General features: G+C 52.3%; 1 long non-coding RNA gene across 1 annotated transcript in view; it reads right to left on the bottom strand.

The window, feature by feature from the left end:
- Positions 1-1,888: 1,888 nt before the first annotated feature.
- LOC139683793 (uncharacterized) overlaps positions 1,889-11,712 on the bottom strand; it is a 183,483-nt gene continuing 173,659 nt past the window's right edge. Inside the window, exon 4 of the long non-coding RNA XR_011699812.1 lies at positions 1,889-1,965. This is a non-coding gene — a long non-coding RNA (uncharacterized lncRNA). The remainder of the gene's footprint in view (positions 1,966-11,712) is intronic.

The raw sequence follows: 11,712 nt of genomic DNA, 5'->3' as shown, positions 1-11,712 counted from the left end.
GCAAGGTTAATTAATTTGAGCAGAGACTGAAGCCCCAAAGATGGGGAGCAGCACGTTGAAAGATGATGGCTGGCAAAAATCATTAGAAGCATCTTTCAACAATCTATACACCATTATCGATCCTGTTATAGATCATGTTCCTTTCCCCTTTTTTGCAGGATCTTCTGGATCGATACAGCAAGTGCATTGAGACTGTAGCAACACATTTAAAACCTTATAAAAGGTTATTTAGTTGCTAACAGTGCAGCAGTTTCTGCAAAGCCTGCCAAAAGGTTACAGCTTTTTGGGCATCATAAATTACAGACGACAGGGAAAAAAAGTAAGTGCGGTTTTCTTTATTGTCTGGGTGATGGATGGGCTCCTGAACAAGACACAAAATACATCATATCACCTTTAATGGGACCACATTTCTGTAGCCATAACTCACAATTTTAAAATAGAAAATGGTGAAATATGGCGTTGTATATTCCACTCCTGACATATTTATGAGTCCTTCCCTTCTTATAAATACAGTGATTGCTATTTCAAAGCAGCACGTCAGGTATGAGCAGAGCACAAACAGCTGGTGCGAGTGAAAAATTATGGCCAGAGTTGGACATTTTCAAAAACTCTCTCTAGCAGCAGTAAATTTACAATGTTTGCACTAACTGTTATTAAAACCAAATCCATATCTTGGCAACAGGACTCCAGCTGGAGTGACGGTGCCGCTGACAGCCGGGCCGAGCCCGGGGGCTGCTCCTGGGGAAGCATTAAAAGGCACTCGGAGGGCCAGGGGGTCCCGCGGGGCAGCGCCGGAGCCGACCAGAGCCTGGGGCAAAACCTGGGACGGGGGTGCGGTGCTGGAGCTCGGCTTAACCTCAGCTCCGAACGGCGCAGAGGGGTGGGGAAGCAAAGATGGAGCTGAGGATGGGGCTGAGGATGGAGGTGAGGATGGAGGTGAGGATGGGGCTGAGGATGGGGCTGAGGATGGAGTTGAAGATGGAGGTGAGGGTGGAGCTGAGGATGGAGGTGAGGATGGAGGTGAGGACAGAACTGATGATGGAGCTGAGGATGGAGCTGAGGATGCAGCTGAAGATGGGGCTGAGGATGGAGCTGAGGATGGAGCGTGAGGATGGAGCTGAGGATGGAGCTCAGGATGGGGCTAAGGATGGAGCGTGAGGATGGAGCATCCTCACTCCCAGCACGTCCCGGCCCTGCCGTCCTCGCTCTCCCCACGGCGTGGCCATGGCGGGTTAGCTGCACCCGAGGGCATCGCGCTCCAGCTCTGGTCTCTCTCAGTGTATCCTTCAGTTTGATGTAACTCCAACCCACGCCTCGGCTCCGCCGCCGTTCCCGGATCATTATTTCCATTCACTCGGCGAGAGCCTTTCACTAACAAAAACCTCGCGAAAAACTAATCCTGCCAAGAGCCCTCCCGAGCACCCCTCACCCCTGGGAGCAGGGGGAAGTCCCCGGCCTCATTTAGGCACACAAAAGGCCTCTAATTAGCTTTTTGTTTAGTCCGATTATGACTGTGAGTTTTGACCTTTCAAAGTGATTAGCTTTTGAAGCGGACTCATTTGCATAACATCGTTTTCCAAACTGCATCTACAATCTCGGATCAGACTTTTTGTTGTTGCCGTTCATTCAGTTTTTTTTTAACAGCAGCCAGGCTTTGTGTTTTGGTCTCTGCTTGAAGTTCTGCTCCTTCCCTTCGACATCTCCAGCTCTCCGGGGCTCTGGTGCACCCAGTTTTAGGTCACGTGAGCTTTCCGCAGCCCTTTCCCAAAACTCTGGCTCGGAAAATCTCATCTTCCTGGAAGATGTCCACAGACATCCTGCTGCCACCACCAGCTCATGGTTCACCTCCGCTCCTTGGGACTCCCAAGGAAAGCCTGGAGTCCTTCCAGTTGAGAAGCCAAGCCCTCCCTCCAGCCATCCTGGCCCAGCTGCCGACACGGACACGGCCAAGGTCACCGGCAGAGCCTGAGGGAACAAAGGCCTTTAACAGGTTCTTTGTGGCAGCTAAACTCAAAACTCTTTATCACCATACACATTCCTTTATCTGGCAAAGCCCTCCAGAGGTGCATTTTATTACCCTGGGTTATTAAACGAAAACTTTTCAATAATGAGGCACGTTGATCTCTGCATTTGCCTTCGGCGGGGGAGACCCAAACCTGCCGCTTTATCAGCCCCGCGACGCCACCGGGACTGGCGATGGGGCTGCCTCTATCTCTGCTGGTGATTAACCTGTCCCGCTGAGAGAGTTTGTGTCTCCCCGGCCCACGAAGAATATAAATTGTTGCTTTGGATGAGTCTTCTTGGAAAGCGTCTCCTGGCACAATGGCTCAGGGCTTGGGGGGCTTCATAGGGACCAGAGGTTCTGGAGATAACAGCCCCCCTCACCTTTCCTCCCCTCGGAGAGAAGGGCCAAGGGCTCAGTGCAGGGACTAAGACCAAGTAAACCCTGACTTTGCTCTGGGAGAAACCCCTGTGTGGCCTGAGACCGAGGTGTGTCCCCTCTGCCCCAGCCAGAGCCCCCCAGATCCACCCACAACCCTCCTGCCCAGGCTGCAGAACTCCAGACAGCAGCTTCGGGACTGAACACCCCCGACCCCACCTCCACATCCCTGTGGGACCCAGACACACCAGCCCCAACCCTGGCACATGAGCCCCCTTCCCCCTCCTCTCCCTCCTCCCCAAACCAAGTCTGTAATATTTTGTTCCCTGCACACAGATGAGGAGCTGTGTGCTGGCTGCTTGGCTTTATAACATCCCTGTTTCCTGGCCTGGCTTTATTACATCTGTTCTTTGGGGTATGGGGTTATAAATTGGGCATGTGATGACGTGTAATCACTAACTGCAAAGCCAATACATTTTCGCTGCAACAGCAGCAAGACAAATAAAGGCGAGCAGGAGAGGCTGGCGAGGCTCTGACAAAGGGAGATACACAGCTGAGAACTTGAAAACCTGACTGGGGATTGAATGTTGTCGGGATGGAGCTGGTTTTGCTTTCTGAGAGAACCTCAGTGTTCAGGAAGGGTTTTGACTTTTGTACATCTCCAGCTCTTTTTTGGGGTTCCCTGGGGCCTGGCACTGGGTATGCTCCCCATTCATCCTGCCCCAGCAACACGTTCCTGGAGGGTTCCCTGGGCAAGAGCCAAAGACAAACCAAGGCAATTTCAGTTTGATATCAGCCCAGATGCTATGGGTTGAATATCAGGAAAAATTCCTTCATGGAAATGGTGGTCAGGCACTGGAACAGACTATCCAGGGCAGTGGTGGAGTGACCATTCATGGGAGTGTTCAAAAAATGTGTGGATGTGGCACCTGGGGACATGGTTTAGTGGTGAAGATGGCAGTGTTGGGTTAGAGGTTGGACCTGATGATATTAGAGGGTTTTTCCAACCTAAATGATTCCACGATTCTATGATCCCCAGAGGGCAGGGGACTGCCTGCTGCAAAAGGAGCAGTTTGGCATCTTGGCTTACCAAAATCTGCCAGGAAGGACTAGGAAGAAGCTGGCCCATCCTTGCCCCTTCCCCTGACACAGAAGGACCCTCCAGGCCATTGCCTACATCCACCTCAGCTGTTCCAGGCACTTCATCCAGGGAGATCTCCCCAGCACCTGGGGCTGGAGGGCTTAAACCATCCCAGACCCAACCTGCTTTTTGATCTGCTATTCCAAGGTACTTTGTGTCCACCCAGACAGTTTCCATGGCTCAGAGGTCTGACAGTGTCTGGTGAGCCATGAGCCTCTTCACCCTGTGCCTTGTCCTGCTGCAGTTGGGGCCTGAGTCAGTGCGGGCAGAGAGGTGAACCCAGCCCTGATCTCCTCCAGGGTGAGCTCAAACCAGCTCCAAGACTGTTGTCCTGAGCAGCAATAATGACTTGTGCAACTGTGCAAATGTGGCCAGCGAAGATGGGACGGGTGATAAATGGGAGGGAGTCAACCAGCTGCAGCTTAAGATGTGCCTGTGTGCTGCTGTACCGGTTTATCATGATAAATGCCATCGGAAAATCAATTCTCTGTGTACTTTTGGGAATTACAACTATCATTTTGGTGTGATTTATTTGCTGTATAACATGGACAAGGGCTCTTTGTTCATCATTTTGAAAGTTCATTTAAAATTGCTTTGAGTTCTTGGTTTTCCGCCGTGACACGGCCGATGGGTATCTGCTCTCCTGTGAAATATGGGCTGAGGCAGAGGGAGGCTGGGCTGGGAGCTTGGCCCCTCCTTGTCCTGCTCCTGTGGCTATGGGGGTCATGGAAAGCCCTGTCAGAAAGCAATGTCACGGGGAACATCTCTGGGGACAGAGTAGAGGATGGCTGGGGTGGGACTCTTATCCCAGCCCGGTGTGCTGGGTGGACCTTCCCTATTTCTTTTCCATGTAACCCACCAAACCTGTTTGTCCTGCCTTGCTGCTGCTTGCCAGGGAGGCTGAGAGACTTCCCGTGCTTGGAACATCCCGTCACTCTCATGTCTGTCTTTGTGCCAGCGCTCACAGTGGTAGGAACCAGCACACAGCCCTCCCTGGTGTCCTTCCCACCCTTCTGCTGTAGCCAGAGGGATGTGGAGGTCCCACAGAGGCAGAGATGGGGTCTTGTCCCACTCTAGTTTGGTTGGTGGGGCTGGGGGAGTCGGGGTGGGATCATCAGGGCCAGAGGCAGCAGGACAGAGGCTGCCAGTGCAGGGGAAAGAGCAACTGCAAACCACCCAAGGCTGTTTATCTGTGAGCACAGAGGCTGAGCAGGGAAATGATGGCTCCTATAAACACTTGGGGTAAACAACAGGCAGGGGATGAGCTGTTTAAGTTAAAAGACAATGTTGGCACAAGGACAAAGGGGATAAATTAACCATGAAAAATATTTGGGCTGGAAATGAGAGGAAAGATGAAGATCATTAGAGGAGAGAGGTTCTGGAAGAGGCTCCTGAGCAGGGGGATGATGGAGTGGAGCCACTAGTGCTTCCAGGACGGAGCCTGGTCCCTTTTTGGTGACCTACATCTCTGGAGCTGCCACTCTCCTTCTCCCCAGCCATTCAATTGAGGGACTTTCAGCAGCCCTTGGCCCTTCCCCTCCATCCCCACCGTGGCTCCTCAGCGAGGGGCTCTCACTGAGTCCAACAACATGTGCTTTAGTATTCCTGCTGCCTTCAACCCGTGGTATTTGGGTAAAGTTCAGGGAAACCATCACTGTATAAATCTCCCAACCATGGGGCAGTTCAAGCCTGTCAGACATTAATAATTTTTCTTTAAAGCCCAGAGCCGAGCCCTGGAATTATTGCCCTTCGAGGAAAATATCCCTGGGATGTCCAGGAGGGATGAGAGAGGAAGGGATCCCTATTTCTGCCCCAAAATGCATCCCCAAAACCCCTTGGGGAACTGGAACTCGGCTTTGGAGGTTGCACAAGGTCTGATCTGGCCCTGTGCTCCTGGCCCCAGAGCCAGCACTGCAGATGTGTTTTTATGGCTGTTTGTACCAGGTGTGCACTTTGGCAGGCCGGGGGTGGAACTACGAGGAGGAAGAAATGTGCTCAGTGGTTTTGCCTTACAGATTGGAGCCGAAACCTCCCATAAATCACGCGGAAGCAGCTGACAGGGAGCAGAGGCTGCTGGGGGGAACTGGGGCCACGGCAGCTTCCCCACACATCGGTGCGGGTGATGTGGGAGTCCCACATCTGTTGTGCTGCACACGCCCGACATGGAGGTTCCTCCTGCCATCAGGGGCTCCCAGCAGAGCATCAGGAGGAGGAGAGGAGCAGTGCCACAGTGTCCTGGCATGCTGGACCCTGCCCACAGCAGAGCTCCAGGGATGTCCAGCTGCCCTGCACAAGCCTGGGATCCTCCAGCATGGGGCTCTCCCTGCTCCCTTCTGGTTTTCATTACCTTCCTCCAAGCCCAGCACCAACAGCCTGACTTGGAATAACAGGCAAGTGAGTGCAAAGGGGAAAAATCCTGCCCTCACCCTGACAAATTCTGCAGCCCTGGCTGTGGTCTGGTTCCAGAGATGCCCCTAATTGAAATGGAAATACTCCCCACTCCTCTCCCTTACAGGAGAAGCTTCCCTCTGTTTATAAACCCTTCCAGAGGGGGTTTTATGATCCTCTTTTACCGGCTGGCCGGCACAAGGAATGTGGCAGCCTCAATAGCTGCAGGAAACATCACTGCCCATAAACCCCCCTCAGTCAGAGCCACGGGCTGACATTGTCATGAAACAAAAATATTCCTGATGCTTATCAGGGGCCCACATCAAAGGAGCCCTGGACATAAATCTCCCAGGGACTGTGCCCAAATAAAAGAGCTCTCTGGGCTAATGGGTGTCCAGAGAGGGTCTCCCGCCCCTCCACAGGAAGGGCAGGGGGGCTCAGGCGGAGGTCATCCCCAGCACAGATCAGCACGAGGCAGCCAGTGAAGGCTTTGGGGTGTGGGGAGAGCCCCGAGCTTGTTCCCTGGGGCAGATGTGCAGTAAATCTTGGAAACACTTTCTGGGTGCTGTATCTCCTGTCCCTTCATGTCCTCCTGCTCCTCCACGTCCACCTGCCCCTCCACCTTCCACCAAAACACAAATGAACATGGGCATTTCATCACCGGGCAAAACTTCACTGATTCTTTGCTTGGCATATGCAGGGAGACAGATCCCAACCATCCAGGCTGTCTCCAGGCTCACAGAACTCACAGGTGGCAAGAGACATCCCAGCTTTTCCCACCACTCCCTGTCCCCAAAATGCTCATTATTTCAACCCAAACCAGGGCAAAATCAAACTTAAAAAATAAATAAAATATCAGGCATGCTTGTGCGTGGGTGGAGAAAGCCCTGTGGGAAGCTGGAATGGTGGGAGAGCTGAAATGCACCCCGGGATGGTGAGCAGGGAGTAGAGTGTTCCAACCGTGTGGCTCGGGGTGACCCTGTTGTCCCCAGGCCCGGGCAGGCTGACACACATTATGCACCTCGCCTATCTTTTGTTGCCAGTTGGAGCCAGGAGTATTCCTACAGATCATTTAGATTCAGGTAAATCAGCGTTTTCCAGTCCCAGGAGGGTATTTCCCATCGGTTGGGCCGCGGGGTCACCTCCAGGAGCTTTCAACAAAGTATCGGTTCCTCCTTAAAGTCCTTGAGTGATGGATACTTTGTCTCACAGGTAAGTTGTTCCAAAAGTTAATTATCTCCCTGGTTGCTCACTTGGGAATTTAATCACGCTCTGCTGAGCTGCCGCCCTCACCAACAATTACAGAAGTGCCCAAAGGGGAAGTTTCTATCTCGCCCTCTCAGCCTCGTCATGCCCTGATGGCAGAAGGATTTACAGCCTCCCAGGCGCCCAGGTGCCCCAGCCAGGGCTCTCGCTGCAGCTTTCTCCTGGCTGGACCATCCCAGGGCTGCCCCGAAGCTTCTCCCCTGCCGGAGGAGAGTTCTCTGTATGTGGCCTCTCTTCCCTCCCCACGAAGCAGGGCCGTGGAGTCGAAGCCTTGGTGAACAAGGTTTAAAATGCAGAAGCTCTGGGAGACACAGACAGTAATGTGACATCTCTCTCCAGCACTTGCCAGTCCCTTCTTTCCACGGCTTTGATGTTAACTTCTTACAAGCTCAGAGACGGCTGGAGGTTTGGATCTGTAAATCATGCATGTTAATAGGGAGAGGTGACAGGAAAGCAGGAGGTTCCCCCTCTCCCCAGAAACACAAGGAGTAAGGGCAGGCTGTGTCCCTTGGGCCACCCTCTTCTCTCCTGGATGCCTTGTCCAGGTCTTTTGGGATGATGTAAACCTTTGGCCTGCACTGATACAAGTGGGTTATTCCCGGGTCAGGAGTCCTTGACAGGGCCTGAAACCAGTTTGGCCACAATTTTAGCACGTGGCTCCTGTCTCTCTTCTCCTTCCAAACTAGGTTAGTTTCCCCTTGGCTATCAAGGGAGTGTTGGAGGTGCTCAGGCAGGTTTGATATTTAGTGCTGCACCTGTGTTGGATGGGTCTTAATTATTTATAGCTTTCCTATCCTGTTTTCTCAAGTCAGTTGGGAAGAGGTGACAGGTGAAGACTTCTTGTAGCAGATGCTCATGAGGCGGGTGAGGTGCCTGCCGCTCAGATGAGAAGAAAAGAAAGTGTCTTCAGCAGGAGAAAAATGACAAAGCTACATAGGAGCTGCCTCATTTAGTAGTCAAGGAGGAAGGAAAAAAACCCTCCTTAGGTCTTCAGAAAAGAAACACATTCCTGCTCAAGAGATGGGTGCTCTGGGGAGCAGATGCCTCCCCAGTTTGTTCAGGGGATGTGCTGGGGGTACTGGGAGCAGGGCAGAGCCAGCACTGCTGTGCCATGAGCCCCCTCCTGCTGAGGGCTCTCCCCACTTTGCTTGGCTGTCCCTGGCAATGCCAAAAACCACTGAGGCACCCAAACCCATGGATGTATCTCGCTCTCCATCAGGTGGACTTGGCTGGAGGCTGTGACATGTGATGCTGGGGTGAGCTCAGCTCAGCTTTGGCTGCTTCAAGGTCGGTCAGATCTCACCCATGAAACCTGTACCCTGTATCTGCAGGGGCATTTGTGTAGGTGGGAGCAGGGCTGACCCACTCTGCACCACCTCTCTGCACCCTGGGATCAGACAGAAGCAGGACAGAGCCCTGCTGGGTCCGCAGTGTCCCCTTGGCCACTGTCCCCTCTGTGCTCCCAAGCACACACAGAGGACTGGTGGCCATGCTCATGTCTCCTGTTACCACTTTCGCTGTGGCTCCGCTGCTTTCTCACACCTGAGGGAAATGTTTCTTTAGCTCAAGTGCCTGGTACCTCCTGCTCTCTGGTGACAGAAGACTTAATCTCTGATGACAGTCAGATTGCTCCTCTCCAGGGCTATGTTTGTCACCATCACCCCGACCTGTCCCTGGCCCAGTGAAAGGCCAGGGCAGGGAGGAGAGTGGTGTCAGAGCCTGGCAGATGCTGCTGCTGCCTGTGTCTCCAGGACATGGTGGCAAATGAAGCTTCTGTGATAATTGTGTCACCATTAATGGTGTTTGTGCTTCCCCACAAGGACAGGAGAGCAGGAGAGCTGGGCTGGGCCGGTGAGGCTCAGTGAGGGCTGTGGCAGTGAAGGGCTTTGCTCTGCCAGTAATTTCAAGTCCTGCTCCCAGTCTGTGCTGCCACTGCAGATGTCAAGTTGATTATTTTAGCCACATTAGATCCCTGTTAATTAATATGAATTAACCACCTAAGTATTCCTGGATAAACAAGCTATTAGGTATAGGGAGGAGAGGAAAACCACCTTTAAACCATCACTAATTGATCCCTGCCAGACCTGGGGCTCTGTGACAGCCTGTGCAGCCCAACCCAAGCCCAGGACACCCCTTCCCCAGTTCCATGGCTCCTGAAAGGGGGTGTGGGGTGGCAGTGAACTCCTGGCACCTCCTGGCTGCTGCTGTTCCAGGTATGACACACACACAAAGGTACCTTTTTATAGTTAGGAAATTATAGGTGCCATGACTTCAAAGGCTTTTGCAACAAGAGCTTTCCCTTTGATAAGTGACAGCATCATTAATGGTGATTTATTACCAGGGCTATTTCACAAACAGAAATAACCAGTTTCTTTTCTTTTGGCTTGGTGGTTTTTTTTGCTCTGGGCTACCCAGACATACAAGTTGGCTGGTAACAGCTGTTTTACTGCTGGTAAGACATCTCATTTATTAACTTGTCATCATGTGTCATAAAGTTTAGCAAAATGCGAGATGATTGTGTACTTAAGCTGTGTAATTACCCCATTATTAAAGCTGCCTTCTTTATTTATTTGCTCTTCTGGTGGTTTGTTCCTACCTTTGCTCTACATGTTGCCTTAGTCACAGGGCACAGAGATGCACTGCCTTGTAATTATCCATGTGCTGACTTCCAGTCTTGGAGACATGAAAGGTGTCTCTGCCAGGTGCCACTGGCTCACCAGTGGCAGGGAACAAGCCACTGCACCACTGGCTGATGTCTGGAGAGCTGGGATGGTGCTCAGGAGGTGTCCTGGGGCTGTGTCTGACCCGGTCCCAACACCAGCAAAGCCTCGCTGTGACAGCAGCTGGAGTGGGGAGTGCTGCACATGCTGAAGGTATCCCAAGGCTGCATGGGGGTCCTGGCCTCGCTGGTGGGGAAGGCTGCACAGGAATTGCTGCTGTAGCTGCGCACTCTGTGCCAAGTCAATAATTAAACTCCCCAAGTGCCACTGCCAGCACCCAGATGAGGCAGATCCACCCCTTGATGAAGGAGCTGCCTAGACAGAGGAGAAACCCACTGTTAGCACAGAGATGCTAATTGCCTTGGGAACTCCCAGAACTCAGGTGCACGTCTCCCAGGAATGTCTGGGTCCCTGCCCAGACACGTCTGTGCCCTCCCCGGGGAGGGTGAGGCTCTGTGGGCACCGGCCCAGACTGCAGCACTGCATTCCCAGGCGGAATGAGACGCTCCAGCGTCGCTTCCTGCTCTGCTCCCATCCACACCGGCAGCCTGCCCGTGCTCTGCTAACCCTGAGCCACTGCATAAATCTGGTTAACAAACATTTTGTAAGAGGTTAAACACCTGAAACCGCCCAATACCCGACTATTATCCGGGCAAACAGGAGCTGCACCGCAGGAGCTGCCGTGGCCCCAGCCCTGAGCAGAAAGCCTGTGGGTCTGTGAGTGAGGATGCCAAAGCCATGGAGGCAAATGCCAGAGGGCTGCCCCACTGGGATTCCTTCTTCCCAATCTCTTCTCCTAAACCTGGCCTTGCATTGCAGCACAACCCTTGCTGTGCTTCCTGGGGAGGGAAAGGAGCAACACAATGTGCTGTCACTGGGCCTTGGAGCTGTCCCATACTGGCCACTCCCCCACAGCTCCATCTTCTTGGGAAACAGGAGAGGATTTTGTGGTGCCACAAGGGAATTTCGGTGTCTCACTCCTACACAGGCAACTGGTATCTCCATCAGCAGGTTCCTGTGGGACAGAGTCCATGTTCAGCCTTTCTGTTTTCCTTTTATATTCTCCAAGGTCAGCCAGTATTAAACCAGAAAGAAATAATTACCAAAAAGAATTAAAAAATGTTCCCTGCTACCCCACACGTTTCTTCCTGGTGCTGCTGTGAATGTTGATCAGGGAATTTCATCCATAAATCCATCTCTCACATGGTGAGAGGTTTTATGTTGCAATTAACAAGTGACTATTGCACTGTAATTACAAAGAGGTGAAGATTCCATTTCCAGCACTGCCCAGGGTGCAGTGAAGGGCTTTTTTATCATCCTTTGGAAGCAAGAACTTTGTTTAGGGCCATCCTCCCATGGTGCTCCTCATTCATAGGGAAAGAATGGGGAAAGCTGGTGGGATCAGAGGGAATAAACCCCACCCTGCACCACAGGCTGGCACCTACACGTCTATGCACAGTGTTAATTCCCTGCTCCAAGGGATTAGGAGGCAGTTTGGAAACATGGAGGCTTTGCATAGAGTAATCAGACCTAGAGCTGCCTCAGAACATCAGGGAGACCCGAGGCTGTTCCAGCCTGGCTGGGATGGGTTGATGGGTGGCTTTGCCTCTGTGCAGAGGCACAGAGGATGAAATGGAAAAGTTTATCCTCATCCAGGGTGTTTGCACTGGCAGAGCTCAGGGAATGGCAGTGGGAATGACAAAAACTCAGCGCTGCCGAAACCCGCCGTGGCCCAGCAGTGAATCTCCCCATTTCCATTTATTAAAATAGCATTTTTATTACAAAGAGATGTTAAAAGTGAAAATGGATGAAATACA

The sequence above is a fragment of the Pithys albifrons genome, chromosome 29 (assembly GCF_047495875.1).
Source record: "Pithys albifrons albifrons isolate INPA30051 chromosome 29, PitAlb_v1, whole genome shotgun sequence".
Classification (NCBI taxonomy): domain Eukaryota; kingdom Metazoa; phylum Chordata; class Aves; order Passeriformes; family Thamnophilidae; genus Pithys; species Pithys albifrons.
The sequence above is the reverse complement of the archived record's forward strand: the minus strand, read 5'-3'. Positions and strand labels throughout refer to the sequence as shown.